Source organism: Coregonus clupeaformis, chromosome 7 (assembly GCF_020615455.1).
Source record: "Coregonus clupeaformis isolate EN_2021a chromosome 7, ASM2061545v1, whole genome shotgun sequence".
NCBI classification, from domain to species: Eukaryota; Metazoa; Chordata; class Actinopteri; order Salmoniformes; family Salmonidae; genus Coregonus; species Coregonus clupeaformis.
The window spans coordinates 29,255,957-29,271,731 of record NC_059198.1 but is presented as its reverse complement, the minus strand read 5'-3'; the positions used below and the strand labels follow the sequence as shown (position 1 = coordinate 29,271,731).

Here is a 15,775-nt window from a genome sequence, read left to right as displayed (position 1 = left end):
ACGAATTTGAATATTGATTATCTTGGATGCAAAACCACAAGAGTGCAGATTGGAGTTTGGAATTCCTATTTAAATTTGTTATGTTTGTAGCAGAATTAATAAGTGAGAAAGGGTGAGGTCACCTCTCTCAGGAAACAAGACAGCGAAAAGACAATCAGTTGCAAGAAATATCTTGTTCACAAAGGTTAAAGTTTTAAAAGGCTTCTTAGAACAGTTTACAGCAGGTCCTTATTAGAGTTTACTATGATTTTTAATTATGGTTAGAGTGTAAGGTTCTGTAAGCTTTCCCAAACTTAATTTCAGGACTTTCTGGAGTCGAGTGAGAACTCTGATGATGCCTATTTTATTGAAATGCTCAAGATTACAAAGATTGTTTCTACCTCATGCAATACCTCAACTACACAAGCACCATATCTGAAAAAATCATAGTTTTCCACCAACAAGTGAAACTTCATGTGTTTGTTCCCATGAAACAGGGGGTGATGCTAACTTGAAGCCAAAAACATCACACACCCTTTTTAGAGGTTTTGTATCGTTCATCAAAGTAGGATGTACTGTATGTGTCGTATAGGCTACACCTGAAGAAAAGCAACACAAGCATGTATGACCTGTCTATTCAAAGTATGCCAACTGCATACATGAGCAATCATGTTGACAGAGGTGACAAACCAGTTTCTACACCTTTGTAACTAAGTTTCACTTATGACACTAACATACAGTATCTCAATGCCCTGCAGAGTTCATTGACATCAAACTGACAACACTTAGAAACAAAATGTGTCCAAAAAGCAGTCAAAGTTTTTTTATATAACGTATAATTTTTTGATTATTGCAATCTATATCATTTTGACTATATCTGCAATGGAGGAGTAGTATAATATCCTTAAATGAAGATTAGCCTAAAGTTTTATCCCAATGTATTCAATCTTAAAATAAAAAGTATGTCAGTAAGCTAATACCCATTAACCCTTTCCTGACATCTCTGTAGATCTTTATTATGTGTGTATGTTATGTTGGCACAATATTGTGCTGCAGTGCTGCTACTGAATTGATGTGGGGTCATTCTACTGTAGATTCCTCTCCACTGACTGACAACACCTCTGACATTTCTCACTGATGCCCCCTAGTGTCATATATGGCCTCATTCCCCTTGAAGGTGCACAACATATAGGTTATTGACATTTTTATGCTAAAGTCACAGAGTTTCTAAACCCATAGGCCCAACATTGCTACACTTCCGGGAACGTGTCACGCTGCAGAATCGTTTGGAGTTGGGAAGTTGTTAATTTTCTCAAAATCTAAAAGCACAATCTAGATTTGAGCCAATGTCTTATGTAGCTGAACATATTACTCCAACCTCGTGAAAGTGACAAACTGACACATTTTCATTTTCGTCAAAAACAACTATATCGAAGGAGTGCCTGCACATGCACAAGATTTCTATTGGAGAAGCAGTTTCTGCCTATCTTCATACTCATTGCTAAAGTCTCTGAAGTGTGATGTCACTTGTTATGCATATTTAAGGTGATTTCCTTTTATCAATTAAAGTTTCAGTAACAAATGTATGAGGAGGCAGTAGTGAGATGAGGATGAGGAGCCAGAAAAGGCTGGTTTTGTGATGGTTTTGGCATCCGAAAGTATCTAAATTTGACTGTGAAGCTCAACAAAGTCACTTATAGATTATTTGAACATGATGTGTGAAAAATGCTAATATCAGTACCATGACATGAATGGGATTATTGACACAAATGCTAAAATGTTAGCATTTGGAAACAGTGCCAGGGAAACTAAACCAAAGCATGGATTGATACCTTGTCCATAGACTGCTTACGGAGTAAAGAAACCAATATGTCATTTCGTAATTTGGGTGAACAATCCCTTTATCCCACGGGCCAGGGCCCACCCTGGAGTTAGCCGACAAGTCAAACTCTAATGGGCTGACTTGAATCTGTGTGCACTGCGAGTGCTAAAATCCTCAGAACTTACTACTGTGGTTCAATTCAAATATCATGACAGTTGAAGGGCACCATGCTAAAACTGCAGTTCAGTGAAAGCTAAAGTTAGCTAATTTAGGTAGCTAGGTAGCGAACTCTAGTCATATTACCTGTTTTGCCATGTTGTATGGTCCTTTCATACTAGCTACCATTGTCTTCTTCTAAGAAACATTTGACACATTAGGCCATGTTAGCTTGCTAAGCTAAATTAAACCCAGACTTGAGGAGAAAACGTACGTGACGTAGAGCAAACATAAGAATAAAAAGTAAATGTCACTGAGTGAACTCAAATTATTTTTCAATCTCTTTGATTGAGCATTGGAAAGGGGCTAGCTATGTGTCTGTGGTAAGCCAACTCAAATACAGGCTGCAAGTATTAAAGTATAAAGAAATCCACCTCAAACTTTTATCTCAAACAGACGTTTAAAAAATGCTTGCTATTTCCTCATAGAGGAACTGGCCTATCAGCGGTCTACTCGCGTGAATATTTTTATGGACCGGTATACGCCCACACCATTCTGTTGCTGGGGTATGCCCACACTATTCCAACACAGAAAAGCTGCTTTTGAACATACTTATAGAAATTTGGAAAGAAAACTATTTCACTAATGAATTATAGGTCATATTTCATAGAAATCTGGAAACACTGGACAGCTACTCATAAACTGACTGTCACAGTTTCACAGAGTTTCAGAATCTCTTGAAGTTGACCAGGCCAGAGCAGTACAGCTTGTCAACTCAGTAGGCCAGTGTGAAAAAGGCCTAAAATAACACAATACAACTTTATTGTATTCTGCTCTCTGCATTTCTCAACTCTCCACACACATCATACAGACACACAGTTGGGAGGAGCACAGGGTCAAGCTGCGTTAAGGTACGGTAGGGGATTGTTGTTAGGATATAACCCCAGCAGCCCTCCAGTTGCCAGATCAATTTCCCCACTTTTATTCCAGCGCCTGGCCTGGGATTTGAATAGTCGACCTTCCGGCTACAGCTGCTGGGCTACCTACCACCCCACAAAATGTTTAGCTGGAAGTTACACTATCCATGCCAGATTAATAAAACTGAATCCCATTCATATCCTACAAGTCAAATAGCTTTTGAATTTGAAGCCCTCTGCCATAGAAGTGATGGAACTGCATTACTATGACATGGCATAAGAGGGCAGCCTTGCCTCTGATTAAACAGTATGACACTTCATGTAGGGAGCAAAAAATAGCTGTTTATTTAAAAATGCAATGTTACTCTGTGTGTAGGCCAGAGGAGTCTGGTGGGAGGAGCTATAAACATGTGGTTTCTATATGTTTGATACGGTTCCATATATTCCATTCCAGTCATTACAATGAGCACATCCTGCTATAGGTCCTCCCACCAGCCTCCTATGGTGTAGGCCTTTGCCATTTTCAGTGAAAGTGACATGATCAATTATGTTAGTGCATATTATGTTAGGATCTAGGCTCATCTGTTTGGCATTGCTTAACTCTATAGGGGAGAGTACGGTATACTGTATCATTCTTTCTCTGTGTACAAAATCATTGTTATTGTTTCAATAGACATCATGATACAGCCTACTCAACCAAAACAGCAATATAATCAATCTTGGCCTAATTCGCACAGCTATGTTTTGGATAGCCTTTTTTTGTATTTTTTTGTCAAATCAAAACAAATATGAAACAAAAGATTTAGGGCTTTGTTTTATTGACAAATCTCTCTGAAGGTATCAGAGGGCTTATATAAATTCCAAGACACAAGTTTACACAACCCAACTGAATCACAGCTTCTGAGAAAGATTGACATCAGGCATCAGAGGGATGGTGTTCTGTTCTGTGAAGTCCCCGTTTCAAGATGTGTCTCACTTGGTCTTGGTCTCACTGATCACCTTGCCGTCAACACTTTCCATGAAATCCTCCATTCATACGAGTGGCATCAAAGATCTGAAAGGGGGCACAGAGGAATGTCACTGTCACAATGGAATAGAAAGAAGACGGGTACAATGCCAATCACAAATGTTGGGATAAATGGTTGAATAATTGGCAAATCTGGCTCACGACAGTGCAGAGAGTTGCACAAACCTACTGTGAAAGAAACAAACTATTTTGCAATCAGCTAATATGGGTTGCATGGGATGCAAAAAGAGAGAACACACTCAATTTTACATAAAACAGGCTGAGGTAGCCTGTCTTCATTCTTGTTTTACAGTGCCTGGTATTATTTGGATAATTTTCAAAAGTTTAACTACACAGAATGAGAACCAACTATATGTTACCCCTTAAGGCAGGGCTGATTTTTGTACTGAGCGGATGGTCGGGGGGCTGGAACATAATTATAAATAATTTATACTCTGCAAATTGACGGAAGAATCCCAAACAGATCCTTTCAAACCTTGATTACATTGGTACACGATCACATACTGCATGTCTCTCTATTTATGAGGGGAAATACTTGGGAATAGCATTCCTAAATTAAAATGAGCAAATTCCTAGAGATTTTACAGTTTTTTATGTCCAAAAACGAAGAAAGAAAATCGGACTCAGAAAACTTTGGGGGGGGGCAAATAAAATCTGGCAGTTAACGATCCTTTCCCTAGGGCTTGCTCTCTAAGCATTCCTGACCAAATAAACCCTTTTTAGTATAGGCCTAGGTCTATAGGCCTAAGGGAAACTCAGTTTGGATCACATGAGGGGAGAATGGCTCATAATAATGGCAGTGGAAACCATGTGTTGGATGTATTTGATACCTTTCCAATCATTTCCGCTCCAGTCATTAACACGAGCCCGTTCTCCCCAATTAAGGTGCCACCAACCTCCTGTGGTTTGGATGTGGCTCAGAGTGAATGGAAACACAGGAAAAAACTGTTGATGCAAAAATACCCACTCTGCTTTTATCTTACTGAGGGTTCTGTTCCAACAGAGTTGGAAGCATATAAACATTGTGCTTCATTTTGTGTTTAAAATGGCTGTAAGTTTATCCATTGATGTCAATTAACACTATTCAAATTCATTTAAAAAAAAATCTATGTATCCAAGCAACAGTCTTTTCTGAATGCTTATTCTTTTGTATCAAAAGGGATCACAGAGGGCATGACGACGCTCACACCATTATACTGACACTAAGGCCCATCTTTCTAAACCTCTTCTACATTCCCTCTTCCATTCCCTTCACCACAGTCTGACTCTGTTTAATAGAAGCTACCTGTTTAGCAGAGGATTGTTTGGTGGACTTACCTGGTTTTGGAGTTTGTTGATGACGACTTTGAAGGTAGAGCAGTCGTGAGCCTCAGGTGTGGCTTTTTTCTCCAGGAACTGGTGGATCTTCATCTCTAGATCAGCGTTTGCCTTCTCCAGGGAGCGGACCTTGTCCAGGTAGGAGGCCAGACGATCATTCAGGTTCTGCATGGTGGCCTTCGTAGACAGCGGAGCTACCACCAGCCTCACTGCCAGCAGAGAAGGTGCTGGAGGCACTGGAGATGCGCACCCCGGACCCACCGGCACCCCCGTACATGCTGCCGACCCTCGTGGCGCTGATGTGTCTACCTCCACTAGACATGGACATGTGGCGAAAGGAGCCCATAGATGCTCCCTTTATGGATTCACCAGAGGACACAAAGCTGTTGTTGGAGAAGGAGGTCATGGTGATGGAAAGTGCTATCTGGTCTGAGTAGAGAGGAGTGAGTGAGGAGTCGTTGGACACAGGCCTTTTTATGCTACGAAATGAGGGAGAGGAGAGGGGGCTCTACCTAGATGACATGCAGTGAAATCACTCCACCCTTAGCCAAAAGCTAACGAAAACAAAACAAATTAAAAGGCTCACTAATCAGGTATGGGTGGGAGGAGAGTCAATACCAGATCTGTGGAATCTAAATTCTAACCTGTTTCACGACAAAATCATATCTTTCTTAGGACTTGCATCTTTGGCCAAACAGGTACTATTGTTTGGTGCAGGTAGTAGGCTACTTACCATCAGAGAACTTTGTCACCTGTGGGGGATGTACTGTATCTGAGTGAGTCTGGACATCTTTCTCTTGATAGACAGGTTAAGTGGTAATGTTGAGACCAGTCCACCTTTTGTGCCCTTTAGTGCCTCCTAATGGTCACTTCACAATGTTCCTTCAGCTCTGTGCAATACTCCCTTGAGTGATCTAGATAATTGTTTTAATAAATATTGATGTTACTGAACATTGTTCGAACCAAAATCAGAAAGGCACATGAAGCTTGAATGTGTTCTTAAAACACTATGATCAACGTCTTCTGTTTACTTAACAGCCATTCCAGTGCACATAATTGATTATAACAATATTTTGAATTGACGGAGCAGTACTTAATCCAAATTATTACAAATTCTGCGGCTCATTGTATCGCATACATTGTGTGCAACACATATAGAATATAATGACTATTGTGGACATTTTCTTTGGCAAAAGTAACACAGAAGTCATACTTTGCGGTATAAAACAGTCAACAAACATTAAATACACAGAGGATTCTAAATTAACATTTTTCATTGGTAGCACTGTTGTGAGATTAATCAAGTTAAACTACTATTTGAAGAAGTATCCCTTTTACTTTCTTTCTGTGCCACCAAATGTTTGCTTACTACTGTTAAAGTTGGCAGGTTGTTAGCTAGCTATCTAGCTAATGATGTAACATGATGACAACAAGGTCATTTACAAATAGTTAGCGGCCCGCAAGTAGTTTCAGAACGGCCGCGACATGATTTATATATGTAAAATGAAGTCCGGTCAGTCAAAGAAAAAAATGTTGCGCTGGTAATATGGTCATAAAGTTTGAACGGTAAAGTTTGAACAGTCACTCGGAGGCTGCGGTACAGTGAAGCATAATAATTACTAAAATTATTACCTGTGCAATTTTTTTTCTAGGCGCACTGGTGCTCCCAAATAAAAATTCCAGGTCGCACAGCAAAATACTGTATTTAGGAGCATATGCTACCAAAATGGTCGCAATTTAGAGCCCTGAATGCACACCATGCATACTTTACATATATACATAAGAACATACCATAAGTATCTGCACTCTACTGTACTTGTTTTACCAGTCTCAACATATAGCCCTAGGCCTAATGTTTATATATATGATGGAAAAAGTACCCAATTGTCATGCTTGAGTAAAAGTAAAGATACCTTAATAGAAAATAACTCAAGTAAAAGTCAAAGTCAACCAGTAAAATACTAAAAGTATTTGGTTTTAAATATACTTAAAAATCTAAATTAAATGTAATCGCAAAAATATACTGAAGTATCAAAAGTAAAAGTTTAAATCATTTCAAATTCATTACAGTGGGGGAAAAAAGTATTTAGTCAGCCACCAATTGTGCAAGTTCTCCCACCATAGGTACACGTCAACTATGACAGACAAAATGAGAAGAAAAATTCCAGAAAATCACATTGTAGGATTTTTTATGAATTTATTTGCAAATTATGGTGGAAAATAAGTATTTGGTCAATAACAAATGTTTCTCAATACTTTGTTTTATACCATTTGTTGGCAATGACACAGGTCAAACGTTTTCTGTAAGTCTTCACAAGGTTTTCACACACTGTTGCTGGTATTTTGGCCCATTCCTCCATGCAGATCTCCTCTAGAGCAGTGATGTTTTGGGGCTGTCGCTGGGCAACACAGACTTTCAACTCCCTCCAAAGATTTTCTATGGGGTTGAGATCTGGAGACTGGCTAGGCCACTCCAGAACCTTGAAGCAAACCAGATGGCACAATTAAAACATTTTTTTTTTTTATGGATAGCGAGGGGTACACTCCAACACTCATAATTTACAAAAAAAAACAACACTTGTGTTTAGTGTGTCCGCCAGATCAGAGGCAGTAGGGATGACCAGGGATGTTCTCTTGATAAGTGTGTGAATTTGACAATCTTCCTGTCCTGCTAAGCATTCAAAATATAATGAGTACTTTTGGGTGTCAGGGAAAATGTATGGAGTAAAAATTACATTTTCTTTAGGAATATAGTGGAGTAAAAGAAAACATTTAACAAAAATATAAATATAAAGTAAAGTACAGTTATAAATCACTATACTAGTATTATAAATATTGTAATGTGGTAATTTCAGTGCTGTTTTTGCAGACAGAAAATGTATCCCTTCATTGAAAAGAGATTTCACAGAAATTAATTTATTGATTTATGGCCTAATTCACAAAATATTATGATTGATATACAGCACCTGTCAAAAGTTTGGACACACCTACTCATTCAAGGGTTTTTCTTTATTTTTACAATTTTCTACATTGTAGAATAATAGTGAAGAAATCAAAACTATGAAATAACATGAATTATGTAGTAACCAAAAAAGAGTTAAACAAATCAAACATATTTTAGATTTTAGATAGTAGCCACCCTTTGCCTTGATGACAGCTTTGCACACTCTTGGCATTCTCTCAACCAGCTTCACCTGGAATGCTTTTCCAACAGTCTTGAAGGAGTTCCCACATATGCTCAGCACTTGTTGGCTGCTTTTCCTTCACTCTGCGGCCCAACTCATCCCAAACCATCTCAATTGGGTTGAGGTCGGGGGATTGAGGAGGCCAGGTCATCTGATGCAGCACTCCATCACTCTCCTTCTTGGTCAAATAGCCCTTACACAGCCTGGAGGTGTGTTGGGTCATTGTCCTGTTGAAAAACAAATGGTAGTCCCACGAAGCGCAAACCAGATGGGATGGCGTATCGCTGCAGAATGCTGTGGTAGCCATGCTGGTTTAGTGTGCCTTGAATTCTAAATAAATCACTGACAGTGTCACAAGCAAAGCACCCCCACACCATCACACCTCCTCCTCCATGCTTCATGGTGGGAACCACACATGCAGAGATCAGATCATCCGTTCACCTACTCTACGTCTCACAAAGACACAGCGGTTGGAACCAAAACAAGTACAATTTGGACTCATCAGACCAAAGGACAGATTTCCACTGGTCTAATGTGCATTGCTCGTGTTTCTTGGCCCAAGCAAGTCTCTTCTTATTATTGGTGTCCTTTAGTAGTGGTTTCTTTGCAGCAGTTCGACCATGAAGGCCTGATTAATGCAGTCTCCTCTGAACAGTTGATGTTGAGATGTGTCTGTTACTTGAACTCTGTGAAGCATTTATTTGGGCTGCAATCTGAGGTGCAGTTAACTCTAATGAACTTATCCTCTGCAGCAGAGGTAACTCTGGGTCTTCCTTTCCTGTGGCGGACCTCATGAGAGCCAATTTCATCATAGCGCTTTATGGTTTTTGCGACTGCACTTGACGAAACTTTCAAAGTTCTTGACATTTTCCGGATTGACTGACCTTCATGTCTGAAAGTAATCATGGACTGTCGTTTCTCTTTGCTTATTTGAGCTGTTCTTGCCATAATATGGACTTGGTCTTTTACCAAATAGGGCTATCTTCTGTATACCACCCCTACCTTGTCACAACACAACTGATTGTCTCAAACGCATTAAGAAGGAAAGAAATTCCACAAATTAACTTTTAACAAGGCACACCTGTTAATTGAAATGCATTACAGGTGACTACCTCATGAAGCTGGTTAAGAGAATGCCAAGAGCGTGCAAAGCTGTCATCAAGGTAAAAAAGGTATTGGTGGTGGTGGCGGTTGAGGCAGAGACAATATTGTTAGAAAGACCTTCATTGTTTTTCAATGATTTATGTAAAGATCCAGGCTAACCTGGAAAAGTCTCCGTCCAGCAGCCTCCTGTACTCAGCGATCTCCATCTCCAGCCTGGTCTTGATGTTCAGTAGCATACTGTACTGTTGGCCCTGGCGGTCCAGGTCAGCACGAAGATGACCATGCTGGTCCTCCAGGCTGGTCACCTGCCATCATATTGGCGTAGTGGCTCTGTGTGTCAGCCAGGGACGCTTTATATATATATATATGTAGAGAGAGAGAGAGAGAGAGAGAGAGAGAGAGAGAGAGAGAGAGAGAGAGAGAGAGAGAGAGAGAGAGAGAGAGAGAGAGAGAGAGAGAGAGAGAGAGAGAGAGAGAGAGAGAGAGAGACTTTTATAGATGACTGGATGTAAGTGCAGAGGTATATCATTTTTAAACTTTGTATTTTTAGTTTATCTCACCATGCTGAGTTGGGATTGGAGTTTAATTTCTAGACTTTGCAGTGTGCGCTTAACTTAAGTGATTTCAGATCTGGATGATTGGAGGGTCTCTGTGCTGACTGCCACGACATTGTTGATTTCTTCTGACTGTGAATTAAAGACCGTAGGGGGTCATTACTGATTACATTCACTTAAGACTGTAAATTGAAAACATAAACATGTCACTGGCCAAAAAGAAAGGATGCATTATTACCTTGGCATTGAACCAGCCCTCAAGATCTTTACGGTTCTTGTTAGCGACGGTCTCGTAGTGGTCGCTGATTTCAGCAATGACTTTGGTGAGGTCTTCCTGTGGTGCAGCGTCCACCTCCACATTGACCTGGCCGCTCATCTGATTATACGTGGCCAAGAGGTCCTGGGAAGAAAGCGTTAACATACAGTTGAAGTCGGAAGTTTACATACACCTTAGCCAAATACATTTAAACTCAGTTTTTCACAATTCCTGACATTTAATCCTAGTAAAAATCCCCTGTCTTAGGTCAGTTAGGATCACCGCTTTATTTTAAGAATGTGAAATGTCAGAATAATAGTAGAGAGAACGATTTATTTCAGCTTTTATTTCTTTCATCACATTCCCAGTGGGTCAGAAGTTTACATACATTCAATTAGTATTTGGTAGCATTGCCTTTAAATTGTTTAACTTGGGTCAAACGTTTCGAGTAGCCTTCCACAAGCTTCCCACAATAAATTGGGTGAAATTCGGCCCATTCCTCCTGACAGAGCCGATGTAACTGAGTCAGGTTTGTAGGCCTCCTTGCTCGCACACACTTTTTCAGTTCTGCCCACACATTTTCTATAGGATTGAGGTCAGGGCTTTGTGATGGCCACTCCAATATCTTGACTTTGTTGTCCTTAAGCCATTTTGCCACAACTTTCGAGGTATGCTTAGGGTCATTGTCCATTTGGAAGACACATTTGCAACCAAGCTTTAACTTCCTGACTGATGTCTTGAGATGTTGCTTCAATATATCCACATAATGATCCTTCCTCATGATGCCATCTATTTTGTGAAGTGCACCAGTCCCTCCTGCAGCAAAGCACCCCCACAGCATGATGCTGCCACCCCCATGCTTCATGGTTGGGATGGTGTTCTTCGGCTTCCAAGACACCCCCTTTTTCCTCCAAACATAACGATGGTCATTATGGCCAAACAGTTATATTTTTGTTTCATCAGACCAGAGGACATTTCTCCAAAAAGTACGATCGTTGTCCCCATGTGCAGTTGCAAACCGTAGTCTGGCTTTTTTATGGCGGTTTTGGAGCAGTGGCTTCTTCCTTGCTGAGCGGCCTTTCAGGTTATGTCGATATAGGACTCGTTTTACTGTGGATATAGATACTTTTGTACCTGTTTCCTCCAGCATCTTCACAAGGTCCTTTGCTGTTGTTCTGGGATTGATTTGCACTTTTCGCACCAAAGTACGTTCATCTCTAGGAGACAAAACGCATCTCCTTCCTGAGCGGTATGACGGCTGTGTGGTCTCATGGTGTTTGTACTTGCATACTATTGTTTGTACAGGTGAACGTGGTACCTTCAGGCGTTTGGAAATTGCTCCCAAGGATGAACCAGACTTGTGGAGGTCTACAATTATTTTTCGGAGGTCTTGGCTAATTTCTTTTGTTTTTCCCATGATGTCAAGCAAAGAGGCACTGAGTTTGAAGGTAGGCCTAGAAATACATCCACAGGTACACCTCCAATTGACTCAAATGATGTCAATTAGCCTATCAGAAGCCTCTAAAGCCATGACATCATTTTCTGGAATTTTCAAAAGCTGTTTAAAGGTACAGTTAACTTAGTGTATGTAAACTTCTGACCCACTGGAATTGTGATACAGTGAATTATAAGTGTAATAATCTGACTTTAAACAATTGTTGGAAAAATTACTTATTTCATGCACAAAGTAGATATCCTAACCGACTTGCCAAAACTATAGTTTGTTGAAAAGAAATTTGTGGAGTGGTTGAAATATTAGTTTCAATGACTCCGACCTAAGTGTATGTAAACTTCCGACTTCAACTGTATATCTGGTCAATATTCAATCCTGTGCCTCATCATCACATAGTAGCCTAATATTTAATCATAACACTGTTCACCCCATAGCCTCTGCTTGGGGTCTTTATCAAACCCACCTCCTCATGGTTCATCTTGAGGTGGGTCAACTCCTCTCTCAGCCCCTCAATCTGCATTGAGGTCAGCTCGTCTAGCCTATTGATGTCGGCCTCCACAGTCTGCCTCATAGCCAGCTCATTCTCATACCTTTGTAACATCAATGCATCAACAAGGTTCTTAGTTCTAACTTTTTTTAATGTCAGCTATTTTATGTTACTGATCATTCATGCAAACAAAGAGGCAGTGGTGGAAAAAGTACCCAGTTGCCATACTTGAGTAAAAGTATAGATACCTTAATGGAAAGTTACTCAAGTAAAAGTGAAAGTCACCCAGTAAAATACTACTTGAGTAAAAATCTAAAAGTATTTGGTTGTAAATATACCTAAGTATCAAAAGTAAATGTAATTGCTAAAATATACTTAAGTATCAAAAGTAAAAGTATAGATAATTTCAAATTCCTTATATTAATCAAAGCAGAGGGCACCATTTTCTTGTTTTTTAAATTTACAGACAGCCATGGACACACTCCAACACTCAGACATCATTTACAAAATATGTATTTGTGTTTAGTGAGTCTGTCAGATCAGAGGCAGTAGGGATGTCCACGTGTTCTCTTGATAAGTACATGAATTGGGTCATTTCCCCGTCCTGCTAATCATTCAACATGTAATGAGTACTTTTGGGTGTCAGGGAAAATATATGGAGTAAAAAGTACATTATTTTCTTTAAGAATGTAGTGAAGTAAAAGTAAAAGTTGTAAAAAATATTAATAGTAAAGTAAAGTACAGTTACCCAAAAAAACGACTTACAGTGCCTTCGGAAAGTATTCAGACCCCTCGACTTTTCCCAAAAAAATTACGTTACAGCCTTATTCTAAAATTGATTAAATACTTTTTTTCCCTCATCAATCTACACATAATAACCCATAATGACAAAGCAAAAACAGGTTTAGATTTTTTTGCTAATTTATTACAAATAAAAAACAGAAATATCACATTGACATAAGTATTCAGACCCTTTACTCAGTACTTTGTTGAAGCACCATTGGCAGTGATTACAGCATTGAGTCTTCTTGGGTATGACGCTACAAGCTTGGCACACCTGTATTTGGGGAGTTTCTCCCATTCTTCTCTGCAGATCCTCTCAAGCTCTGTCAGGTTGGATGGGGAGCGTCACTGCACACTCAAGGACATTCAGAGACTTGTCCCGAAGCCACTCCTGCGTTGTCTTGGCTATGTGCTAAGGGTTGTTGTCCTGTTGGAAGGTGAACATCCGCCCCAGTCTGAAGTCCTGAGCACTCTGGAGCAGGTTTTCATCAAGGATCTCTGTACTTTGCTCCGTTCATCTTTGCCTCGATCCTGACTAGTCTCCCAGTCCCTGCCGCTGAAAAACATCCCCACAGCATGATGCTGCCACCACCATGCTTCACCGTAGGGATGGTGCCAGGTTTCCTCCAGACGTGACGCTTGGCATTCAGGCCAAAGAGTTCAATCTTGGTTTCATCAGACCAGAGAATCTTGTTTCTCATGGTCTGAGAGTCTTTAGGTACGTTTTGGCAAACTCCAAGTGGGCTGTCATGTGCCTTTTACTGAGGAGTGGCTTCCGTCTGGACACTCTACCATAAAGGCCTGATTGGTGGAGTGCTGCAGAGATGGTTGTCCTTCTGGAACCCCATCTCCACAGAGGAACTCTAGAGCTCTGTCAGAGTGACCATCAGGTTCATGGTCACCTCCCTGACCAAGGCCCTTCTCCCCCGATTGCTCAGTTTGGCTGGGCGGCCAGCTCTAGGAAGAGTCTTGGTGGTTCCAAACTTCTTCCATTTAAGAATGATGAAGGCCAGTGTGTTCTTGGGGACCTTCAATGCTGCAGATATTTTTTGGTACCCTTTCCCAGATCTGTGCCTCGAAAAATCCTGTCTCGGAGCTCTACAGACAATTCCTTCGACCTCATGGCTTCGTTTATGCTCTGACATTCACTGTCAACTGTGGGACCTTATATAGACAGGTGTGTGCCTTTGCAAATCATGTCCAATCAATTGAATTTACCACAGGTGGACTCCAATCAAGTTGTAGAAACATCTCAAGGATAATCAATGGAAACAGAATGCACCTGAGCTCAATTTTAAGTCTCATAGCTTATGTAAATAAGGCACTGTAAGTAATACTTTAAAGTATTTTTACTTAAGTACTTTACACCATGTGTATGTTTATTGTCTAAATTACTGATTGATTTCAACATTATTGTAAGAATTTGTTTTAATAATAATCTGGCTAGGCAGAACATGAAATGGCCTTTAGTCCCACCCTGCTGTTGTTCTGTATCAGTTATTCTCAGACACTTTGTTTTAAAGTCATCTGCGGCCAGCTTAGCATTGTCAATGGCCAGGTAGATTCCTCCATTCAAACGAGTGGAATCAAAGATCTGAAAGAGGGCACAGAGGTATGTCTCGGATTATTACATTTACATTTTAGTCATTTAGCAGACGCTCTTATCCAGAGCAATTTACAGGAAACTACTCTACTTTATCTTTGTCTAGAATCTCTTCGAGCTGATGTAGCTCATATTCACAAACATTGTGCATTATTGGGGCAAGTAGTCAAATCTGAGCAACTGCCCGTTCCTAAACAAACTAAGTTAACCCCTCCACAACCACACCCTTAAAAATACATAAACCATTACGTTGTCATTGAAAAAACCCAGTGTGCATTTGCTTTAAACTTATCTATAATTTTCATATTGACTGTACACTAATCTATTTTCTAATGTACAATGTTACTTCTTTGCTATATAGTACTTTCTGCCAGAGGTTAATCTTATAGTATCTAAGCCTGGAATTGGTGGCCTTACCCTGTCTTGCAGTTCATGGATGGTGACCTTGAAGGCAGTGCAGTCATGAGATTCTGTCTTGATCCTGGCCTCCAGGAACATGCAGATCTTCTGCTCCAGATCAGCGTTGGCCTTCTCCAGGGAGTGGACCTTGTCCAGGTAGGTGGACAGACGGTCGTTCAGGTTCTGCATGGTGGCTTTCTTGTTCTCGTTCACATGGACAGCATCAGACACGTTGAAGCCACCAGCCCCACCACCCATGCCAAAACCACCACCAGCAGAGTAGGTGTTGGAGGCATTGGAGATGCGCACCCCGGAGCCACCTGCAGCCCCGTACATGCTGCCGGCCCTCATGGCGCTGATATGTCCACCTCCCATGCTACCACCGGAATAGCGAAGGTAGCCCATTCTCATGGATCCACCAGAGGCCACGAAGCTGCGGTTTGAGAAGGAGGTCATGGTGACGGAGGCTGCTGTTGTACTGCTCTGGCTGGAGAGGAGTGAGTGCAGAGCGGTTGGACACAACTCCTTTTATGTCAGACAATGAGGGAGGGAGAGGGGGGTTTGAGGTTTCTACACAGGTGAGAGTGTGGAAAATTCCTTCCATACAGCCCAAGACAGGTAACTCAGGGAAAAAATAACAAACATGTCAGTAAAGCTGGTAGGTAGGGGCCTATGAATAATCAGAAGTGTATGGAATCCTGAGTATACCCTAGTCTGGGTACCAGTCCTTTTA

General features: G+C 40.7%; 1 pseudogene; it reads right to left on the bottom strand.

Annotated features, from left to right (window-relative positions):
- Positions 1-3,880: 3,880 nt before the first annotated feature.
- Positions 3,881-15,539, bottom strand: LOC121570549 (annotated as a pseudogene).
- Positions 15,540-15,775: the final 236 nt, after the last annotated feature.